Below are 23,607 nucleotides of genomic sequence, written 5' to 3'. Positions count from 1 at the left end.
TGAGTTTCATCCCCATGACCCACACAGTGAAAGGAATAAACAGATTCCTGTAATCCTCTGATTTCCACAGGCACATTATGACACAAGCATATGTGTGCAAACACACACACACACACACACACACAATCACCAGTGGTTAAAAAAAAAAAAAAGTCACCACTGTTTACTGAGTCAGAGTCCATGTGTAGATGATAAATTGTCTCATCCTACAGAATTTTTTTAATGAGATAAATCCTAACAAACTGAGAACTCTGTGCTAGGCTGTCCAGTACTCACTGAATGCAAAGAGCTCTCTTGCCGACAGAAGATCTATAGACGTGACTAGTGACAACCTCTGTGAATGAGGAGGTTTGAAAGAGCCAGGTGGGTGGGCAGTGCTGCTTTCTTGCATAACAAGCCTCCAGTGAGGGCTTTGTTCACTGGCAAGTTTTGATGGTAAATAAGTCAGGAGAGCTCCCCTCCAGTGAGTCCTGGTCTAGTTGAGGGGAGAGACACGCATGAGAGAAATTGCAATTTTACAGAAAAGAGCTAATAATGTTCTTTGCAAAACAGATTTTGAAATGGATAAATATCGCCAAATACGTGGTGACACAGGTAAAGTGTTAGCAGGCCCAAGGTTTCTGTGACATAGAACAGGAGAAGAATGAGGGTGAATGTGACCAATATCTTATGTGTGCTTGTGGAATTGTGCAGGGAAAGCCATTAGTCTGTACAGGTAGCATGTGGTAATCAAGTATTTTAAGCAGTGTTAAGTACCTTCTGTCTCATTATTGATTTTTCTTTTCCTGTTTCAGTCACCTCACATCAGACACTGGGTGCAAATGTAGCCTGCCCAGATTTCTCTCTTTATACGGTCTCATTACTAGCAAATGCCAGTTTGCCTTCCAGGTGAAATATGACGTCTGCACTACACACCATCTTTACACCTATTCTTGCCCACCTTCTAAAGATTACTTGCATTGATGATGACTGTAAGCTGAAAGGTGGTGGCTTTCTGTTCCCTGTCCACATTTTCATCCCGGCTGCTTTGCTCTTTCAGAAGTACGTACTGAGTGAAGTGAAACTTGCTCTTCTCTGATGCTTAGCAGAAGACCGTGTATCTCAGCAAAGTGTAGTTAAAGGAGCTCTGCTCTGAACGGGTCCCTGCTCAGCTCTGTTGTTATTTGGGGTTCGGTAATTCTCCCTTCTGGAAGGCTCTCTGTGTGTTGTACAATATGGGTCAGTGTCCTTGGTTTCTGTCTACTAGGTGAGAGCAACCCCATAGGTGTGGCAACCAAAAATGTCCCCACACACTGCCACATATTCCTAGAATAAGATCATCCTAAATTGATCATTGACTTTAAGCTAATGACACCATGCAATGTGACTAGGGTGTGGTCTCCTGATGGAGGTATATCTTGAGTCTGCCCTGCTCTTTAATGTACTCAGTGCATATGTGTGCCAAATATCAGAGGAGCCACAATGGGTAGTACGGCGATCCTCAGCTTGAAGTGACTTGTAGTGTGTGCAGGTCAGAGAACTCAATCAGTTCTCTGCTTATGCCCTGGGGAGCAAGCTCAAGTGGAACTCAGCACCCGAAGTTTCCTACATACCTGTAATCAATGCACAGAATTACCTGTATACATATGTTATCAAAATACCTGCAAGCATTGGAAAGTCTTTGCAATTTTCCTTATGCTTTTTATTAAAGAACTGATTTTTTTTTTAACAACATAGATTCAAATGTGTTTTGTTTTTACTTGTGCGATATTTATTTTTGCAGGTTTTTTTTCTCTGTATCTTTCACAAACTAACACTTGTGTTGTGGGCTTAGGGGATATTAACAGCACCTGTCCGTATGCAGCGAGCTCTTATTGTTTGAACAGCTGTCCACATTTTGGGCATTTTTTCTGAGCCCATTCAGTTTTAAAAGAATAATTGTTGATGAAAAAGATCTCACGATTGTGTAACCAAAGCAAATCCTAACTGCTCATCTTATCTCTGTCAATATGTAAACACATTTAAAAAGTAAAAAGTAATTATTCCAGAGCCTACACACAATGGTTCTTATCCAGTGGGTCTCGACCCCTTGGGGAGGTTAACTGATCCTTTCATAGAGGTCGCCTAAGATCATTGGAAAACACAGATATTTACATTATGACTCATAACAGTAGCAAATTGCAGTTATGAAATAGCAATGAAAATAATTTTATATTTGTGCATCAGCACAACATAAGAAACTGTATTAAATGGGCGCAGTATTAGGAAGGTTGAGAACCAGCACTATAAAGGATTATGCTTTATTTAAAATCGAACCAAAACTAGGGATTACAGTAAAAGATGCATGTACTTCTAGTACTCAGAAAGTGATTGTGAGTTGAGGCTAACCTGGACAACATAATGAGTCTAGGCTATCCTAGGGTACAGAAGGAGACTCTGTCTCAGAAGAAGATAGATGATAGGCAAGTAGATACATAGACTCAGGTAGGACAAAATACCACATATGGCATTAATATCACCTCTGAGCTGACATGGTACTGTGCAGCTTACTATGCATTAATAAAATAACCGCTTTCCAGGAATGGAGCATTCCTCTGACACTTATCTAGACCCACCTGCATGCAAAGCAATTCAGTGAAGCTGTAGAAAGAGTCCTGGTTGCTTTGGTTGTCTGTGTTTGCTGGTAAAAAGGCCTTTAGGGAGATAGCTATGTTTATTCATCAGAGGTCTATTCTGTGAAAATTTATTTTCAACTTTGGCATTGTTTCTCTCTCTCTCTCTCTCTCTCTCTCTCTCTCTCTCTCTCTCTCTCTCTCTCTCTCTCTCATTCTCTCTCTCTCTCTGTGTAGTTTTATTTAAACTTACTTTTTACTGAGTGGTTACTTAATAAGAGGAGCCAGCCAAAGCACTTTTCAAGCATAATATATTTATATTAAGAACCTCATAAAAAGCCACATAGAGGCTTGAAAAATGGCTCAGCAGTTAGGAGTGCCTGATACTTTTAGAGGTCTTCGGTCCTCAGAGCCAATGTCAGGCAGCTCTCAGCTGCCTGAAACTCTATCTTGACAGGATCCAAAACCCTCTTCTGGCCTCTGTTGTCATCTGCACACACACACACACACACACACACACACACACACACACACACACACACACACACACACACGAGCACACTTATGCGCACAAATGCCATTCACCATCCTGCTTGCTTCCAGACCAGAATAGACAAACCTTTAAGTCAAAGATCCCATTCCCTCTCAGGGAGGCTTAGAGTCTTCAGGGTGAAGCCCAGGCTCTAGGCGAAGTTCCTTGCCTTACCTGGGAGGAGGAGTCTGGAGTGAGTTCCAGAATCTTCGTATGAGTCCAGGTTGACTTTGTATCCCTCATATTTTGGTTTTGTTTTTTTATATTAATTTTTCTTCTTTAAGTCAAAGTCTCATTATGTAGCTTCAGCTGGCCTTAAACTCACAAAGATAAGCCTTATCCTGACCCCCAAGCACTGTGATTGGGCATGCCCCACCTGACCTGGCTTCATGTTCTTGATAAGGATGACAGCATATGTCTCTATTGTGCATTGTATTAAACACCAAGAAGTGTGCATTTCTGCCTATGCTCTCTGCTGCTGTGAAGGTTCAGCTCAGACACTGTGATCTTTTTCTTCAGAAGACACTGTATGAGTTTGGTTAGTTTGAAACAGATCCTACTAATATTTCCTAATCTATTCTGGTGAGAGGGCAAATGAAACTGCTATGGTTTCCAAAACTTAAGAGGACCCCACCCCTGCTTTAACATGTTTTCACCTCCCAGTTAGAAAGAGGGCTCAGCTGATAAAGTGTTTGCCACACACACATATGGACCTGAGCTTGGATACCCAGCACCCACATAAAACCCAAGGTGCAGTGATCTGCATCTCAGAGCTGGGAAGGAAGAACCTGGAGGTCATTGGCCAACCAACTTAGTCAAACCGATGAGTTCCCGGTCTGACACTTCAAAAGTGATTGAGGAAGATACCCAGCAATGACCTCTGGCATCCATGCAAACACATGTGTGTGCACGCATATGTGCATGCATGTGTGCGTGCACGAGCGCGCGCGCGCGCGCGCGCACACACACACACACACACACACACACACACAAACACACACACCAAATAAAAAAACCAGATATGTATGTGCAGCATTGTTTAGGTGATAACCACAATTCTAAACTGACCACACTTTAAATAGTTGAAAGAGTTTACTTCGGTTTTGTTATTATAATTTCCTTAAGCCATATGGCTAAATCAGATTTAATAGAAAAATTGAAAGAGGGACCATTTTGTGTACTCGTATAATGAAAACAGTTTTGAGATAATTTCCTAAACATTTTGTGCTGTGATGATTACTGGTTGCTCCTGGGCAGGATGCCCTTGTCTTACAACTCTGGGGCTTGTATTACAATTTGCTTATTTGGGGAGGTAATTTATGTAGCATATTTACATGTGAGTGTGAGAAAGAACATGAGTGAAAGACAAGAAGCAAATCATAGTCTATGAAAAGCAGGATCTATAAATACTCAGACTTAGAAACCAGAAGTAAGTCTGTAGTTAATTTAATGGTGGTGCTTTGTGGGGGTAGGGGTGATGAGCTTATGATGTTAGTGGCAGCTTTATTATTCCCATTTCACAGAGGAGGAAAGTGAAGCAGAAAGAAGTGAAATAACTCTCCCACAGCCAAGAAGCACCAGGGGATCTTGAAGTTCACACTAGGCCTGCTAATCACTGTTCTGTGCTTCCTACTGCATGGGGATGAAAAGCCAAAAGGCTTCTGCGGGGTTTCACACAGAGGAAACGTTATGTTATATCCAGAGACTCGTGATGTCAGCTGGACATCGGGAGCAGAAGGTGATCTGGAAATTGAAGATGGCTTTTTCTCTGCCAAATACTCCTCCAAGCAGCCCAGCACATTTCTCTATGGCCAGGATTAGAGCTGCTGAGTGTCTGCTGGAGAATGAAAGAGTATGAAGGGTTTCTTTCAGGACACATCCTGGTAACTAAACTAAACGTGAAAAGTGCCATTTTCTTTTAGAGAGATGCCTTTAAAAAAGTGACATCTCTATTTAAGAGTTATTTCACCAATACTCTTTGTAGCCTGGTCTCAAATTGCTACATTTTGAGACACCACTGGCCAGAGCAGATCTCTTCTGGCCCCATTATGGCTCTAGTTAGTATAAAGATGGTCCTTAAGGTTTTAAGCAAATCTCTGCTGTTGAAACCACACGCCCTCATTCTCTTAGGAACCTGAGAGCAGGGAGTGAGTAAAGCTGGGGCCAAACTGGCCTGTGGTTTAACTGAGCTTTGAGGTTATTAGTTGCATGAGCACAATCATTCAATTGTGTTCCTTGGTTGACTGCTCTGAAAATGAGGACAATTCTATCTACCCATAGAATTCTTTTGCCGGCTAGAAGAAAATTGTATATATTGGTTAACATCAGATAAGTTGTATTATTTTACCTTCTTTTATGCTTGGAACTGGGCACTCTTAGTTACAGACATGAGATGAGAGGGCAAAATTTGACTACATTTATTTTCTAGAGACAGAGTCTTATGTAGCCCAGGCTGGCATCAAACGTGGAGCTGAGGATGACCTGTAACTTCTGAATCTCCTGCCTTTACCTCCTAAATGCTGGAATTTCAGACCTATACCACACTCCCAGTTTTAATAGGTTCTGGAGATCTGCCTTGGCATCTATTGCTAGGTACCCACTCTAAAAAGTGAGCTTCATCTGTAGCCCCTGGCTACAAATTTCAAAAAATTAACTCCCATGACTAAAATATCAAGGGTCAAACACTGGTCTTTGGAAGTGATCTCTGTATTTCCCTGGCCCATTTCTCTTGATACTTATTTGTTTCTCAGAAATGTTCTTTCCATTGGTAATGCTAGTAATGCTAAATTTACTTCTTACTAGTTTTCAATCTAGCATTTAACAAAAAGGCGGTCCTCAGTCATATCTATAAAAGCCATTGCTTACTTTGATTAGAACAATTTTTGCATGTTGGTCCCTGAAACAACAGTAGGTACAAGCTAGCTCAGCAGCTTTCTTGTCTAAGCCTAGATCATGACACGAGGCATGGTTTCATCTCCATTCAAAGCTTCAAGACAGAAGGCACAAAGAGCATGATTTCCCAGAGGAAAATGTAAATGTTACGGGGAAACAAGGAGCTCTACAATTTAGTTACAAAAGTTTGTTACATTCTAAGGCTATGATGGATGTGGACATGAGTTTTGCTTTTTTCTAATAGCTATCAGTTTCTCAATATATTTCAAATTACTTGTGATGTTGACATTACAGGGTAATAAACTTCATCCAAGCTCATACCTGGCCATACTATATCAAGATTACCCAAAGGGAGTTTAGCCACTTAGCATCTTTGGCTGCAAGAAATATCTAAGGGCCTATGAAACAGAGGCTTGCATTACCCAAGAGATTAAGTAGACTAGCCCACAGACTCAAAGAAATCACTGAAAAAACAAACTTCAGGGACTTAGAAAACAGTTCTAAGGACGTGAGCCCTGAGAGTTCATGGCTTCTGTGGCTGGGTCTCTTTGGGCCACTTCCATTCAAGATTCAAACTGCTAAAACTACATTGAATCAAAGGTCTAACCATGTGATTTAGAAAATAGTCTCTTTTTGAAAAAAATCACAAATTAGAGTTAAGAGTATATACTGAAGAGGAGGAGGAAGAAGAGGAAGAGGAAGAGGAGGAGGAGGAAGAGGAGGAGGAGGAGGTGGTGGTGGTGGCAAACAGAAACAAACCACAGTAATTTGAGGCCCCACTAAGAAGCCAAGATTATTACTCAAGAATGTGAATTTAGAATCCAAAAACAAATAGTATGAGTGACTTCTAGCTTAGAGGTCATGTAGATTGAGACTGGAGCCATAATGGGAAAGCAGAGGAAACAGCCAGCAGTGACAGAAGAAAAAAGATAAGAGATGCTAACAGTGGGATCATAGCCTCTAAAAGGCATCATCAGATGATTTTCTCCATGTGTAAACATCATGGAGTGGACTTAGCTCCACAAACTTAGATTTATTGGTGAATGTCACCTAGATGTGTAAGTAAATCACTTGGCTTCTTAAGACAGTCAAAAGATGTGCCAAGCAAAAGATCCATGAGGTGTATAAAACTCTTTGTTTAAGTAGAAGCACATGGTATAATAATGATAAAGTTGAGTACATACGAGAGCTGGGAGATCGGTCATTGGTTAAGAGCTCTGACAGCTCTTGAGTTCAGTTCCCAGAATCCATATCAAGTGCACACCACTGACTTTAAGTCCAGTTCCAGGGCGTCTGATGTCTTCTGGTCTCTGAGGGTACCTGCACATATATGACACACATAACTCCATCAAGAAAGCATACACATAAACAAACAAATCTTTTCTAAAAAAGCATAGAAGATCCATAACTCAGTAACATCTTCATTTATTATTGTTATTAAGTGCATGACTGTGTGTGCTGTGATTTTACATGACTGATAGTGTAATAAGTTTGTTTGCAGTATCAGCGCAGATACCAGACTCTCATTCATCACACTATGAAGCTACTGAGGCCATGACAGAAGACAGTGTTTAATGTCCTTGCAGAACCACCACGACACATGCAATCTGTCATTGGACAAAGCTTCTCATAAGTAAATGTGTTTTCTTCCTATGACTTTGTTCTAGGGTATCCTTTACTTTATAAGCAAGAGGTCTAGTAATTGTCTCGTGTTCTAGGATATCAGACTATACAATTATTGGATTTAAAATTGTCTTAGACACCAGATAATACAGAAAAATCAGATGATCATAGGTGGTGGGACAAGCAACCATTTTCCAGTTCTGGATTTGCTAAGTACTTTTCTGAGTTTTAACCCTGGAACGCCACACGGTGAAAGAAGAGACTCAAGCTGACTCCTGTGACCTCTGACCTATTCATGTATTCACATATATTTTACTTAATCTCCAAATACTCCCTATAGTATGGGTAAAAAGATTAGTTCCATCTTACAAATAAGGGAAGTAAGAGAGAATGAACCAGGGAGCAAGGATTCAGATTCCCTAACTAGCGCGGAAGCCTTCCAAGTTCTTGAAAGTGCAATTCCCTGCACAAATTCAAACTTCAGTAATGAAACCAACTACATGACTTCTAAGATTTAGGATAGTTCAAAACCTTTATTTATCTGCCCCCCCCCAGTGTGTGTGTGTGTGTGTGTGTATGTGTATGTGTGTGTGTGTGTGTGTGTGTGTGTGTGTGTGTTTTCTAGATGCTGTTCAAATTTCAGAGCTGCTCTGTTATTTCCATCAACAGGAATCTCATTTGACCATTTTCAGAGCCTCAGTAATACAAACAACCATTTGCTGAGCAATTGCAACCCAGAATTGGTGGATGAAGCATTCTGTTTGTCACTCTCACACCTACTGAAGTAGAGAGTCCACAATCTGAAGTTGCTATGACTGTCATTTCCTCTATAATTGTGTAGCATTATGTAACAAAATGCTTGGACTACATGCGCAGTAATTATGCGCTATGCCTATGCGGTAAACTCAGTTGCTATCTGAATGATTAAAATGTGAAGGAAGTGCGTTGCAATCATCACAGCTGCAGGCTTTAATCTTTGAGAAGCAGGTAGAAAAAGCAACCCTGTAATTTCCTGGAAGAGAATTTCTATCAGAGATGGCTTCACTTGACATAAGGCTGCTGTTTCTTTATTTTTCCTGCAGAACCATTCAGTCTGAGAACTGTCCTTTAACACCCCCACCATGAAGGGGTTCCATCAAGTGCTTCAAAAAAGTACACAGTGTGAGGAGCATTAAAGGTCCCCTGCTGCTGAGTGGAGTGCCCAGGACACAGGTTCTTTGCCCCCCGCTGGACACTGCACTCCTCTGGCCAGTTACTTTGGGCAGAAATACAGGGCAGAGTGTAAGCAGATGCCAAGAACCTGTCTCCTTCCACCTCCCTATTTAGTCTCTTTTCACTTTGTGAGAGAGAGGGGGCGGGGGGTGGGGGAAGAGGGGGGGTGGCAGCGCCTTGAGCCAAACTATGAATATATTAGTTTTCTTGCTAAAGAAAGGAAAAAAAAAAGTGAGTTTTTAATTGAAGTCATTTTCTTTTTACATCAAACGTCTGACAACGTTGTTGGAAATCCACAGCCTGTTAGATTACAGTTAACTCCTGCGTTGACTTTACCAGCTGAGGTGAGTTGTCATAATCCAGTCATAATGAGACAAGGCACTGCATAAGCCAGAGACCACATGAGCTATCTGTGTAAGTATCAGGAGGGTGTGGAGGAAACTGGTTCCAATTTTTTTTCCTCCAACTGTTGTAATGTTTTGTCTCTCTCTCTTTTTTAATGTTTTCATTTTTAAAACAATCATCTAAAATATATTAAGCCCTGGTACAACTGTACCACCACCAACAACAACATAGTTCTACTGGCACAGGTGTGACTCCTTCACTTTCAAAGGACTAGCTCTCCCACAAGGCTTTGTCATTCCTTCTTTTCCTTGTGCTATTATTTCATGTCCTTGTCATGTTCATGTCAAGTTCAGTCGATTGGCATTTCCTTGTCCTCTGAAATTTGGGTTTTAAGCAACATATGATTTACTCTGTTCTTTAGAAGACAATTGTTGCCGTCTTTGGGGCCTGGAAGGAGGCTGTCTGCTATCTCTCATTTTCTGGAGAACCAGCAGTGAAGACCACTTAAACCCAAGCAACTCAGCATTTGGAAAGTGTTCCTTAAAACCAAAGTCCTCACAACTGGTTAAAACTAAAATTTGTTTTTGTCCTGAATATCCCTGCAGGACCCATTATGCATTTAAAGGGGGCCACAGCCCATTTGCAAGGCCTCTGAATGGGCCCTATTCAGTCTGTACTTGGAAAAGTCTTTTCAGCCACCAAGACAAACAATAGCTACAACCTAATTTCTTTGGCGTGGATGTCAGTAGAGGAAAAGCCCAAGAAACCATTATGAAAACTCTAGTGCTTTCTCTTGGTGATTATGTAATTCCGTATTCATTGGTTCTATTTATTTAAGTCCATTTTTGAGGTTATAAAATGGTTCATAATACCATAGTATCATTTCCTGCATGGAACAACTTTTGAAAACAAGAGGAATTCAAAGCAATTTGCTTTTTAATGTTACTAAACTTTAAAGATATACCAACGTGTGTGTGTGTGTGTGTGTGTGTGTGTGTGTGTGTGTGTGTGTTTCATTTTGTTAAATCTGATGAGACTTCAAAATGATGATTTTGTTAGCCAAAGCCACAGATCACATTCCACATTTACCCACAGGGTTCAGTGACAGGCCAGATAGGGAAAGGTGGGTGGGATGGGGCAAGTAATGTGATTTCTGGAATGGTGATTTCCCATTGCCCTCAAAGGAAAGGTCCATGTTTGCATGGTTCTTTTTGGCTTCCGATATCTTCCAACGCTTTCTGTTAGCCTCTTCACCTCTATCTTTCTACACTGAACTTTCTCTAGTTAACCTGGTCCTTTCTCACATTTTCCTTCTTAGATGTCTTTCCCACCAAATCTTTTCTCCCCTTTACTCTGATCAGCTTTCGCTTTCCCTCAAGTCTTAGCCTTAAGGTCATGTTTTACAGAGTTAACAATTGTATAAATCAATTCAGTTAACAGTTTAAATCACACTGTAACTGACACTGAGATTGGACGATTGTTGTTGCCATCTAAAACCAGATCGCTAAGAACTTCAAAACTGCCTTTTCAGAGGGTTGTTAACAGAGAGTGTGCCCACATTGTGTCTTAAAACTTTATTACTTAAAAAAAAAAAAAAGTAATAAAAGGATTAGCCGGGCATAGTGGCACTCGAGAGGCAGAGGAAAGTAGATCTCTGTGAGTTCGAGGCCAGCCTGGTCTACAAAATGAGTCCAGGACAGCCAGGGCTACACAGAGAAACCCTGGCTGGATAACCCCCCTCCAAAAAAGAAAAGTTTGAAGGATTGCTTGGGTCTTAAAAGAATGTCCAGTCATAGCTGCATGTGACTTTTCTGTTCCTGTGATAGAACACCCTGACAAAAGCAATTTAAGGAAGGAAGGAAGGAAGGATGGAAGGAAGGAAGGATGGAAGGAAGGAAGAGTTCATTTTTGCTTTCAGTTCCAGGGGGGAAGAGAATCTTTACCAAAGAACTACAAAAAAAATTGCTTACTCTATGACACTTTTTGGCCTCTGCTAATTCACTATTAAAAATGTCCACTGCTAGATTTTGCCTTCTGTTGTCATTTATTGGTGAATGATGGGAAATATGATTTTAATTAAAATTTAAGGACTATTAAAATATTGAGTCCTATGGAAAGCACAAGGGATTAAAGGCAGGGTCTAGAAATGTCCAGTTTAAAGTTCTTGATCCACTACTTATTATTGGTGTGGAAAAGTACAGGATACTTCAGACAACGTAATTGGTCAAGTAACCTTGGAGTGTAGTCTATGAGACTGCAGCCTACAAGATGGACCCCAAACCAACTTCTTCAGCATGACATTTCTCTGAATTCCGAACTGCTACCTAAAATCCATAATCTAAAATTTGTGTGAACCTTGCAGCCTCTTCTATAGAACATATTTATTTATTTTAATATGAAATATTTTAAGATGGATGTTAAGTTGATTCATGCTTAGTGTTTAAATTTTTCTATATGATTATTTACCTTAAAATACACATTAATTTTTACCAGATATGGCCTGAAATATTCTTTTGAGGAGAGGAACAGTCTTGTGGGATAAATTAAGTTAATAGACTAAGGGAATGGCTAGGGTTTTAATACAAGATCCCTTTGTAGCTAGAGTTCACATTAATCTTCACAGACTTCTCGATGCACCTGACAGTCTCTCGGAAGAAACCATGGAGCACAGTGCTGTGAAGGGAGCTCTCTGATCACCACCAGGCTGTGGCTGGGAGGCCATGTTGCTGTAGACACTTTCCATCCTTCCTGAAGGCCTGTGGATCCTGTCGAGGGCCTGGAGCAGGCCACAGGAGCAGATGTCTCTAGCTATCATCATCTGTTTAAAGATGGCAGGGAAATTTTATCCTATGATATGAATCTGAACATGAAAACTGGTAATAAATTTTTTCTTTAAGGAAGGGAAAAGGCCCCATTCATAACTTTGTCAGTAATTATAACCTTACCTTACACTCTAAACTATTTCATTGTTTTCTTTTAGGACCTGATGATATATACTCAGTGTCTACAATTTTACACTGGTTTTTAAAAAAAATTTATTCTACAACTGCATTTGGGGGTAAGTAGTTTTGTGTTTTACAACAGTTTCTGTACTTAACAATCAGTGTGTGTGTGTGTGTGTGTGTGTGTGTGTGTGTGTGTGTGTGTGTGTGTGTTTCTATAGCCCAAAGTGCTTCACTTCTAAACCTAGAAGTTAAAGTAAAGAGAACAGCCATCCCATGACTTGATGTCCTTAATAACCTTGACAACAGCACAATGGAAGAACATCTGTCATTAATAGAGTACTGTGCTATACTTGACAACTGGGCTAGTGTGTCTTCAGTCATCCAAAACATGCATGCCCAAATTAATTCTGCTTTAAACTTTAATGGTTTGCTCAGATCATCAAGATTGGGTACCTCATGGAAGAGAAATTGGCCTTGATGGTTTTTCATGCTAATACCAGGATTAAGCAGGACAATCTGCTGTATTCTTGTTTGTGTGGTTTGAAGTCCTGAATTCCAGAGTCCTAGGGAATGATGATCTTCTTCTTCTTCTTCGTCTTCTTCTTCTTCCTTTTTTTTTTTTTTTTTTGTTTAATAATTTTTATTCTATTAAAGTCACTTTTTAATCATATGATGGAGAAGATGGAACATGTTTTCATTGTTTTTTCAATTTTTGTCTTATAAATACAATATAGGAGAAAAGATTCCAGGTCCTTTACAGTACCTCCTTGATCTACAGTGTCTCTATAGTCTGAACAGTTCTTTCTTTTTTTATTTTATTTTTTAGTTTTTAGTTTTTTATTAATTTATTCCGATTACAGCTCAATGGATCCAGATCCACCCATCATAGCAATAGGATAGTTGATCAGTAGAATCAAATCAAAGACCCAGAAATAAATCCACACACATATGGACACTTGATTTTTGACAAAGGAGCCCAATCTATTCAATGGAAAAAGGATAGCATCTTCAACAAATGGTGCTGGTCTAATTGGATGTCTACATGTAGAAAAATGCAAGAAGACCCATATTTATCACTATGCACAAAACTCAAGTCCAAGTAGATGAAAGACCTCAACATAAAACCAGAGACACTAAATCTGTTAGAAGAAAAGGTAGGGAAGAGCCTGGGACTCATTGGCACAGGAGACAACTTCCTGAACAGAATTCCAACAGCCCAGGCCTTATGGTTAACAATTAATAAATGGGACCTCATGAGGCTGAGAAGCTTCTGTAAGGCAGAAAGCACTGTCAACAGAACAAAGTGACAGCCTACAGACTGGGAAAATATCTTCACCAACCCTACATCTGACAAAGGTCTAATGTCCAAAATATATAAAGACCTCAAGAGACTTGATAGATAGCCTATGATCATATAGTTGGGGAGGAGGTCTCCCTTGGTCGTAGACCTAGGGAAGGGGAATAGGATGAAAGTTGGAGGGAAGGAGGGAGAAATGGGTGGATACAAGTGAGGGGGAAACAATTTAGATGTAATATGAATAAATTAATTAAATAATAAAAAATAAAGAGCTCAAGAAATTAAACACCACCAAACCAAATAACTCAATTGAGAAATGGGGCTCAGAATTAAACAGAATTCTTAACAGAGGAATATCGAATGGCTGAAAAACACTTAAAGAAGTGCTCAACATCCTTAGTCATCAGAGAAATGCAAATCAAAACGACTCTGAGATTCTATCTTAAACCCATCAGAATGGCTAAGATCAAAAACTCAAGTGACACCACATGCTGACAAGGATGTGGAGAAAAGGGAACACTCCTTCATTGCTGGTGGCAGTGCAAACTTGTACAACCACTTTGGAAATCTATCTGGCGCTTTCTCAGAAAACTGGGAATAGAGATTCCTCAAGACCCAGCTATTCAACTCCTTGGAATATACCCAGAAGATGTTCCACCACACAACAAGGACATATGCTCAACCATGTTCATAGCAGCCTTATTCGTAATAGCCAGAACCTGGAAACAACCTAAATGTCCCTCAGTCAAAGAATGGATAAAGAAACTGTGGTACATTTACACTATGGAATACTACTCAGCTATAACAAACAAGGAAATCCTCAAATTTGCAGGCAAACAGATGGAACTAGAAATGATCATACTGAATGAGTTAACCCAGACTCAGAAAGACTCACAAGGTATATACTCACTTTCCCATGAAAGTCTCCACTTAACCAAGAGATTGGGATAGATGTGGGGACATCCTATTGGTATTCTAGGTGAGAGAAGTATGGGAGAATGTGGAAATAGAAGGATCCAGAGGGTACTAGAAACCTATGGGAATGAAGACCTTTTACTCTCCAAGCTCAGAACTTCACATCCTCCCCTTAGATCAGACATATTAAGACTTTGAATCCATGGGTGCACAGAGTACATCTGTGGTTCACCAGTGACAAAGTTTCAAAAGAGTTCTTTGGATATCATCAACTTTTAGCATTACAGGATCAAAGTCTCATAGAGAAATTGTGGCAGGACAGTAAGACGGGGTGAACTAAAGGAGCACAGGAAAATAAAAGAGTCCCTTGTTCCTGAGGCTGGTTGAAGTCACTTGCCTTTTGAGAGTCAAGAATCTCAACAAAAAACAACAAAATTTGCTCTGAAGATTGTGTGCATAGAGACAATATTTCTCCTTAACAGTATAGAACAATGCTAAAATAACAACAAACAATGCTTAAATCTTTTGAGTTTAACCTCTGTTTTTCAGCTATAAACCTGTAACTTTTTGAGACTCTCACAGACAAGATTGTGGACTTTGCTTACAGTCAATACTTGTCTTCCCTCTCTTGTGAACCAGTTTAGTAGGAACTAGTTTGACCCTTGTGACCTGTACTTTGTTTTACGAGCCTGTGCTCCTATCCAGTTGTCTTAGTTATAACTTTATTGCTGTGAAGAGACATCATGATTAAAGCAACTCTTATAAAGGACAAAATTTAATTGGGGCTGGCTTACAGTTTTCAGAGGTTTAGTCCATCATCATCATGGTGGGAAGCATGGCAGCATCCAGGCAGACATGGTGCTGGAGAAGGCAATGAGAGCTCTATGTCATGATCCAGAGGGAGCAGAAGGGGACTATGTTACATACTGGGCACAGCTTGAGTATAGGAGACCTCAAAGCCCCTGCCCCCTCACAGTGACACACTCCTTCCAACAAGGCCACAGCTACTCTTAACAAGGCCATACCTCCTAGTAATTCCACTCTTTATGGGCCAAGCTATAGTGGAATTTTATGGACCCACCAACAGTTAAATAATGACACAGAAACTTATTAATTTTTATTAAAGCTTAGGCTTTTATCTTGAGCTCCCTCCAGAATACTCTAAACAGAAGAATTCTGGCACTGTATCCAGCCAAGTGGCTGGTTCCTTACGTCTCTGCACTTGTTCATGTCTGTCCACCTCTGGGTGGGTCCACTGACATATCTTCCTGCCTCTGAGTCTTCTCACAGACCTCTCACAGCCTGCAAGTCCTGCCTTCCGTTTCCTGCCTCACTATTGGCCTTCAGCTCTTTATTAAGCCATTCAATGAGTGAGGAAGGTGTATGTTTACAAAATCCTGAGGCAAATGATAAGCCATAAGAATAACAATATTGAAATCCAGTCAATACTCAACTCTCTCTCTGCCAGTATAGAAAGCGACATTTGAGTATACAGAGACAACCTTCGTACAATGTACAAAAAGGTTATCCCAATGTCAAGCATTCAGACATCGGAGTCTATGGGAACTATACCTATTCAAACTACCACAGCTCCATGACTGCATTTACAAACTAAAAAGCAAAAACCAAACAGCACAAATACAACAGCAACAGCAAAACCCAGGAAAATAAGCTCTGTAGAAACTGTTTGAAGTCTATGTCTGTAGAGGCCACGTAAATCATACATACAAGTGGCTATTGTTAAATCCCTTACTTGTGACTTTCTCTCTAGAGAAATCCATATCCATTTCTTGACTGTGTGCTACCCTTCCTCAGCATAGCTTTCTCTCCATTAAGGCTCGTATTTAGGTCCATATTAAAATTTTTTTCTTAGTAAGCTCCAATTTCATTCCCAAAATATTATTTTTATTACATTTTTGAATAATATAAACACATTACAAAAATTTGCCATATTAACAAGTCAAATATAGTAGATAGAATAATAGCAAAGAGATCTTCAAGACATCAGTGAATGTAGTACACAGAACAGGTTAAATATAAGGAGACCTGGCATTCCTATTTTAACCCTGATGATATTATCAAATGTTTAATTGAGACTTTAAAATTCTTTGGTCTTCAACAAGGACAGAAGTAGAGGCAACGCCCGGTCCTTTTAAGGGTGGGACTTCAAATTTTGACATGTGCGTTCTGTTTGCACATCCTCGACTAGAGCCTAGTCTGTTGATTAGTCTTTACCTGACACTGGAGGTGGCTTATTGGAGGATGGCTGTGGCGGCTGTTGTCCTCTGTCAGGGAGGCAAGGACTGTTTCAGAGCTCTTCTTCTCTGCCCCACACAGCAGATTCTGCTTTTCTACCCTGAGTCTAGAGCCACATGCAGAAGAGGGAAGGGGAGCCCGTGGGGCTTTCACTAGAACCTCTGACTCCTTTGCTCATGCTCCATTGGGAATGCAGTCTGTTTTTTGTAGTTTCAAAGAAAGCCCACCACAGTTTAATTTGTAGCTGAAGAGCCACCAAAAAACACGAGTGATTTAAAGCCCTAATGATGCCTTTCATCATTTTAAATTAACTACTATTACTAATGTAAGATATAGATATCTGTAGAGCAATAGATCAATCAACCAATAGATAAATCTAGGATAGATATCATCTGTTGTATGTTTTGTAATTCTGGAATATTGGAATCAGACCAGACAATGTCACCTTCATTTCCGAGTAGTCCTTGCTTTTTGTCACAACAAGCATGGACACCCCAGCTTTGCAGTGATATGACATGGCCCAGGGATATGATGCAGCATCATCTAAAGGGGAAATTACCCCCACACCGGCAGTTGATATGCACCACTGAGTCTTGCTGTTTGCCTGACATTTTGAAATATGTCATGACACCATCACCCCAGGTGAGTTTACTTTGGCTCCTTGGGGAATGAGTACGCAGTTTGGAAACTTCGGGCTTCCACTAATCGCTGTTCCTTATCTGGGGCTGGCTATGTGGTTTCTCAGATAAGCATTAAACTTTGTTGAGACACAGAAAATAATACTTCAAAGTGTGGTGGTATTTTGACAGGCTGGGGACAGGAGATTAGAAGGTCTCAGAAACAGTGACACACACATTCTCTCTCTCTCTCTCTCCCTCCCTTTCTCTCTCCCTCTCTCTGACCTCTCCCTGCCCTCTTATCTCATCCCCTTTGCTCCTGTGCAGCAACTCATGGAAACCAGAATTCTTCGGTAAAGTGAGTTGTAGAAACTAGAGCCCTTCATTTCAGTCCTTCGCCAGGCTCTGGAGGAAGGAATGCGACAAGCACAAAAAAGCCTCAAGGAACCTGGACAGGGCCTTCAGAGCCTTTTATTTAAGCACAGTGAAACAGGGCTGTGAATTCTTTCTTGGCAGGTATGCAAACAGACATTGTCCCCTGGGTCTTTTCTTCATTTCAGAAGCCGCCCATTGACCAATTCTCGCTAAACGAATTTGTTATGCTTTTTCCCCCTCATTAACCTGTCAGCCATGACTCTTAATGGGTAATAACATGGCATCTTTCTGTCTCTTCGCCTTCTTTTACAAAGGAAGAAGAGAAAGCTGAAACCATTTAGGAAACCCACATTTTGCCTCAGTCTGCACCAAGTGCAGTGTGTACTTTCCGAGAAATATTTATAAACTAGCTTATAGCCCAGTGCATAGTTATCAAACGAATGGAGAAATAATGAGTGCTGAGCTCACTCAAAATGGTTCCTTCTGTTAGCCACAGGAGGCCAAATTGTAAAGGATTTGTTGTCTCCAAAAGCTTCCAGACCCATGCCCAATAACTGCGTGGCTTAAAGTAGCTGACAGACAAGGATGTTTGGGAGAACAAGCAGGTGTCTCAGTGAGATACATAGTTTCCAAGCACCATCATGAGTGTCATTCCACTGTCGATGAAAATTTTAGCAGGCTGTCAGAATGAATGGCCATGTTGAACATCAAGAACCAAATTAGTACAAATCACCCTTGAATGGTTGGAGTATCAGTGTGAGCGCATCTATAACAGGCGCTTTCTAGTTTGGGAAGTTAACTGATGATCAAATTCCTTTCCTTGAGTATATCCAGGCCTGGCTAGACTGTCCATCTCTTCTAACATGACTTCTGGCAGATGGCTAGTCCAGGAATTGGTTCAGTTAGTCTATGTTATTCAAGTTGGGCTAAAGTTGTTCATAAGAGTCCATTTTGAACCCACTGACGTTCACAGATCTGTGGCAACACTCTCTTCTGCATTCCTGGTTATACTGATGTTTTCAGTTGTTGTCTCTATTGCTTTCCTTTTCGTGTGTAAGCTCTTTGGTCTTTCTGCTGTTTTTTTTACCATATTTTTTTCCTTCTTGCTTCCTTGGGGTTTAACTTGTTCTGCTCTATCTGAAGAAATGGATGACTCTGCTTGCGTCTATTCTCGGTGCTGTCAGCTTTGCTCTAAGCACGGCCTTTTCCACATCCCACAATTATTCTTGAATTTTGTCCTCTGACTCATTTGTTATCTATAAGTATGTTGCTTATATTTCATTTATTTGGATTTTTTCAGGTTTTGTTTCTTTTTTGGTTATTGGTTAATCCACTAATTCCATTGGGGCATTTTATTGTTTCTCTTCATTTAAACCATCTAAGAGTCTTTAATAGCCCAGAATATTCTTTCTTCATGAAAGTTCCCAGTGAGCTCAAGAAGAAGGTGTAGTATGTATTTCTGACAGATTAATCCATATATGAGTACACCCAGTAGATTGAATTTGACTGTGTCCTTCTGACTTTCTACCCACTGACCTTGTCCATTTCTAACAGAAAAGTGTCAAAAAGTTAACTATAATAATAGATTACTCTGTTTCTCCTTGCGCTTCCCTCAAGGTTGGTCTCACATAATTTGGTGTCTGTCGAAACATGTCACATGCTTGCTAAGTGGGCACTCCTATTCTGAAAGGGACAAATAGGAAAGAAAAAATGGAGTCTTAAGAATGATCAGAGCTGATAGGGCAAGCAACACTAAGACATTAAAGGTCAAAAATAGTCTTTGGCTTCCTGCTCTTTTCTTCAGGCTCATACTCTGTGTTCCACACCGCAGTTGATGTCACATCCCTATGGCTCTATCTGAATTTTTGCAGTGATTTTGCCCTTGCTGCTTTCTCTGCATAGCAGGAGCCTCTGTCATGGTCCTATTTATACTGTAGTTCTCTTCCAGGGCCCCACAGCACTTGATGGCTGGGTTCTTATGTTTATAGTTCCGCTAATGTTCCAGTTTTGAAATCTCAGTGATAGTAGTCATATTCTTAGACCTTTTCTGGAAAAATCCATCTCATAGATCTTTAACTCAAATGATAAGGCACCTGACAGGGATATCTTTGTCAACCATGATGGGAGAAGTGGCATCATCCTTTAAAATTCCAGGGAATTTTAAGTCTCCTGGAACTGCACTTTGGTCTGATAGTGGTGGCTGTAGTCATGATGGTTTCTGAATTGCCTTTGGTGTCATCCTTCCCTTATCTTTAAAATACCTTTTGGCTTCTGGTGAGCTTTTGGTCCACACATCTCTCCGTCTGACAAGCTGCTTGACCATGCCAATAGTGTTCTCTCCTTACTTACAGTGTTTGTAGTCAGAAAATGTTTGGTCTATAAGTTTGACATCCTTTTTGCTTACTAATTCTCATCTTAAAGTCATTTCTTTCTTCTCAAATTTATTTTAAGTAATCCAGGGAAGTCGACTTCAGCCCTTTGCTTGGACATTTTCCTGGCCAAATAATCAATTTCATTTTTTTTATATACTCTGCCTCCCATGATACACTAGCTTACAATCAGCTCGGCCATGCTGTCTGCTGCATTCTAACAAGAATGGCCTTCCCTTCAGTTTCTAATAACAGAGCCTCATTCCCATCGAATATCTCATCAAAATCATGTATACAGTCCATAGTCTGGTCCAGTAATGATGGTGCATACCTGCAGTCTTAGCACTCAAGTGGCTGAAGCAGGAAGATCGCAAGTTTGAGGCCAACCTGAGCCATGTACATAAGAGCCTGTCTCAAAACAACAAGGAAAAACAGTCCCTATTTCTACCAAAATTCTACACAAATTACATTGGTGTTCTCCAAGAAGACTGGAGATTTCCTTATAGCTCTCCCATTTCTTTCTGGTCCCTTACTATAAATTATTTTTAAGTCCTATTCCAGCAATGTATGCTTTAAAAAAAAAAAAAATGTACCGCCCAAATTCTCCAATCTACTCCCTACTCCACTCCAAAGTCACTTGCGTAGGTATTCATTATTGAAGGACTCTTCCTACATACCAGCTTCTGTCTTTGTTCATTCCATCTAATATTTATCATTTGTCTGTCTGTCTGTCTGTCTGTCTGTCTGTCTGTCTATTGTCTATCATCTCTCTATATTAATTAATCAATCTATTATATCTATCATATCTATCTATCTTTCTTTCTATCTATCTATCTATCTATTTTATCTATCTATTAATCATCTGCAGTGACTTAGAACATTTATTTCTCATAGTTCTGGAAGATTCACTAGAAAGATGTGAGCCCCTTTGGTGTCTGATGGGGTTCACTTCTTGGATCATAGATGACCTTCTCTTCACAGACTTTGTAGACAGCTTAAAGGGCAAAGAGCCTCTCCAGGGTCTCTTTTATAAGTACATTAATCCTATGCCCACATCTGTGTACCATCACTGAGAACCAGGTTTCAGCTGATCAATTCTGAGGAGGCAAAAACCACTCGATTTATAGATTTTTTTCTGCTTCGTCTGGCATTTCCACTGCTGGGAAGTTATGACTCTGTGAGCATCCCACAGCTTCTCTGTATTCTGCTCTCTGATACCAGCCCTTAGTCTTTGTTGTCTTTGCTTTTTAGTTTTAGCGATTTCTATTGATGTCTTCTAAAGCTTGGAGATTGCTACCTCAGTCATGTCCAGAGTACTAATAAGCCCATCAAAAGCACTCACAATTTCTCTTGTCTCTAAAGTTCCTTTCTTGAGATTTCTATCCCTACTTGTGTCAGCAATTTCTTTTGTGTGTGTATGATTTACTTAGTAGAGCCTTTGGTGTCTGCATTAGTTATTTTAAATTCCTTATCTGACGATTCTGCCACTCTTGCCCTGTCCAATGCTTGCTTTGCCACTTAAAACGTGTTCTCTCCTTTTTAGTATGCACAATGGTCCATACATTAAAAGCTTGAGCCCTAGGATGGCAGACAAAGCTTTAAGAGGTGTGGTAGCATATTGGAGGGGATCTTACTTAGGTCTTGGAAAATTCACCCCAGGAAGGGAATACCACTCTGCTGGATGAGTTCTCAGAAAGGTACTTATAAAATTGGAGCCTGGGCCCACCTAATCTGTCTGACTTCCTGTTTGCTGATGTAATTGCTGGCTCCTACACTTGCAACCACCATTGAGATCAGCCATGATACAGTGTAGCTAACAGGGTTTGCCTCAGAGATGATAGCAGCTAGCTGGGCCTGAACTTCCAGAACTGTGAGAGCTGGGTCCCATGGTATTTTCACTGTCACATACTGAGATTCTGTTTCTGCCCTCTTGTTTCTCTAATTTGGAGGTAGCAGTTTCCCCTATGGCCTTATGTCTCTTATGGAACCAAGATGAGTTGCTTTGTTTTTAATTTGTTAGCTCAGAACTTGTTAGAATGGAACAGCAACTTCTGAGTCCTTACATTTGAAATCGTGAAATGGAATTGTTCCATTTACTGATTTTCAAAACTCAAAAGATGATGATTGTGGTGGGGATGTAGCTAATTGGTGAGATGCTTGCCTCGATGTCTGAGCCTCGGGTTCTCTCTCCAGAACCACAGGGGAGGAGAGAGAGATAAAACACAAAACAGAATTAGTTCACTTTGCTGCATGTTCTCCAGCTTATGTGCTGTCCCATTCAAGAAGGAAACATTTCTAACATTAAAATAAGTGTCGCTGGGCAGTAGTGGTGTATGCCTTTTATCCCAGCACTTGGGAGGCAGAGGCAGGTGGATCACTGTGAGTTAGAGTTCAGTTTGGCCTACAGAGTGAGTCCAGGCCAGCCTAGGCTACACAGAGAAACCGTGTCTCAAAAAACAAAAACAAACAAATAAACAAAAAGTGTCAAGAAGCTGTAGTAGCTGGGTGCAGTGGTGCATGCCTGTAATCCTGGCGCTTGGGGAGGCAGATGGAGGTGGAGCTTCCCTGGCTCTGTGGGGCCTCTGTTCATTCATAACGAGCTAGGGACTCACAGCTTTTGAAAGGCATAGAGAAGACAATGTAAGAGTCAAAACGCCCGGTGGCAATTGTTCTGAACCTACTTCTTTTTGTTTGTTTTTTGTTTTTCAAGACAGGGTTTCTCTGTGTAGCCTTGGCTGTCCTGGACTTGCTTTGTAGACCAGGCTGGACTCGAACTCACATCAATCTGCCCTGAGCCTGCTTCGGAAGAGGCTCTCGCTTTAAGTCTTGCTGAGGTCCTTTCTCTCTAGATCTCTGATCCTTGTCCAGTTTTGCTCCCATGGAAAGTGATGCAGCCATCCTGGGACTGTGATGCCAAAGACTCAGAGGACAGACATGAGGATGAATGGAGCCTCGGGTTCTGAGGACACGGGTAGTCTGGGATCTGGAGAACATGGGGAACAGTGTTTTCTTTTCTTCTTTGTGCTCACTGTGAAACACTTCATGGTCATTTATGAGATGAAAATAAACTTCTGTCTTCCTAATAACTCCCATGGAGGGTTCTCTATCATTTGCCACTAACCTAATTTTAACCAATACAAACCTTGATGACCTTGTGGGCAGTGTCTGCTGTTTGATTCCCCAGCACCTACCAGGTGCAACTGTACCTATCTCTGCCTTGTTGGGGGCAGAGAACGACATATCCCTGGAATTCATTGGCCAGCCAGTCTAGCCAGTTAGTCAGTGATACGCAGCTTCAGTGAGAAACCCTGTCTCAGAAAATACAGCGAAGATCAATAAAGCAAGTGACCTGATGTTGACCTCTCGCCTTCACACAGAAGCACAAACATGCATAGATATCTGCATGGACATGGGTATCCATACACATAGTCATGTGTATACATGCCCATACATACACATACAACAAAAATAATGTAAAAAAATCTTAAGGAACACTGTGTAAGATTTGTATATGCTGCACCAATTAAGCACTCTCAAAGAAACAGCATGTGGATCACTCCCTGATCTATATCAAATGAGGGCCATATGGAATTCAAATTTTATATCCAATATTCTATAAGTGAATGCATATGGGTACT

This window comes from Acomys russatus, chromosome 23 (assembly GCF_903995435.1).
Source record: "Acomys russatus chromosome 23, mAcoRus1.1, whole genome shotgun sequence".
NCBI classification, from domain to species: domain Eukaryota; kingdom Metazoa; phylum Chordata; class Mammalia; order Rodentia; family Muridae; genus Acomys; species Acomys russatus.
The sequence above is the reverse complement of the archived record's forward strand: the minus strand, read 5'-3'. Positions refer to the sequence as shown.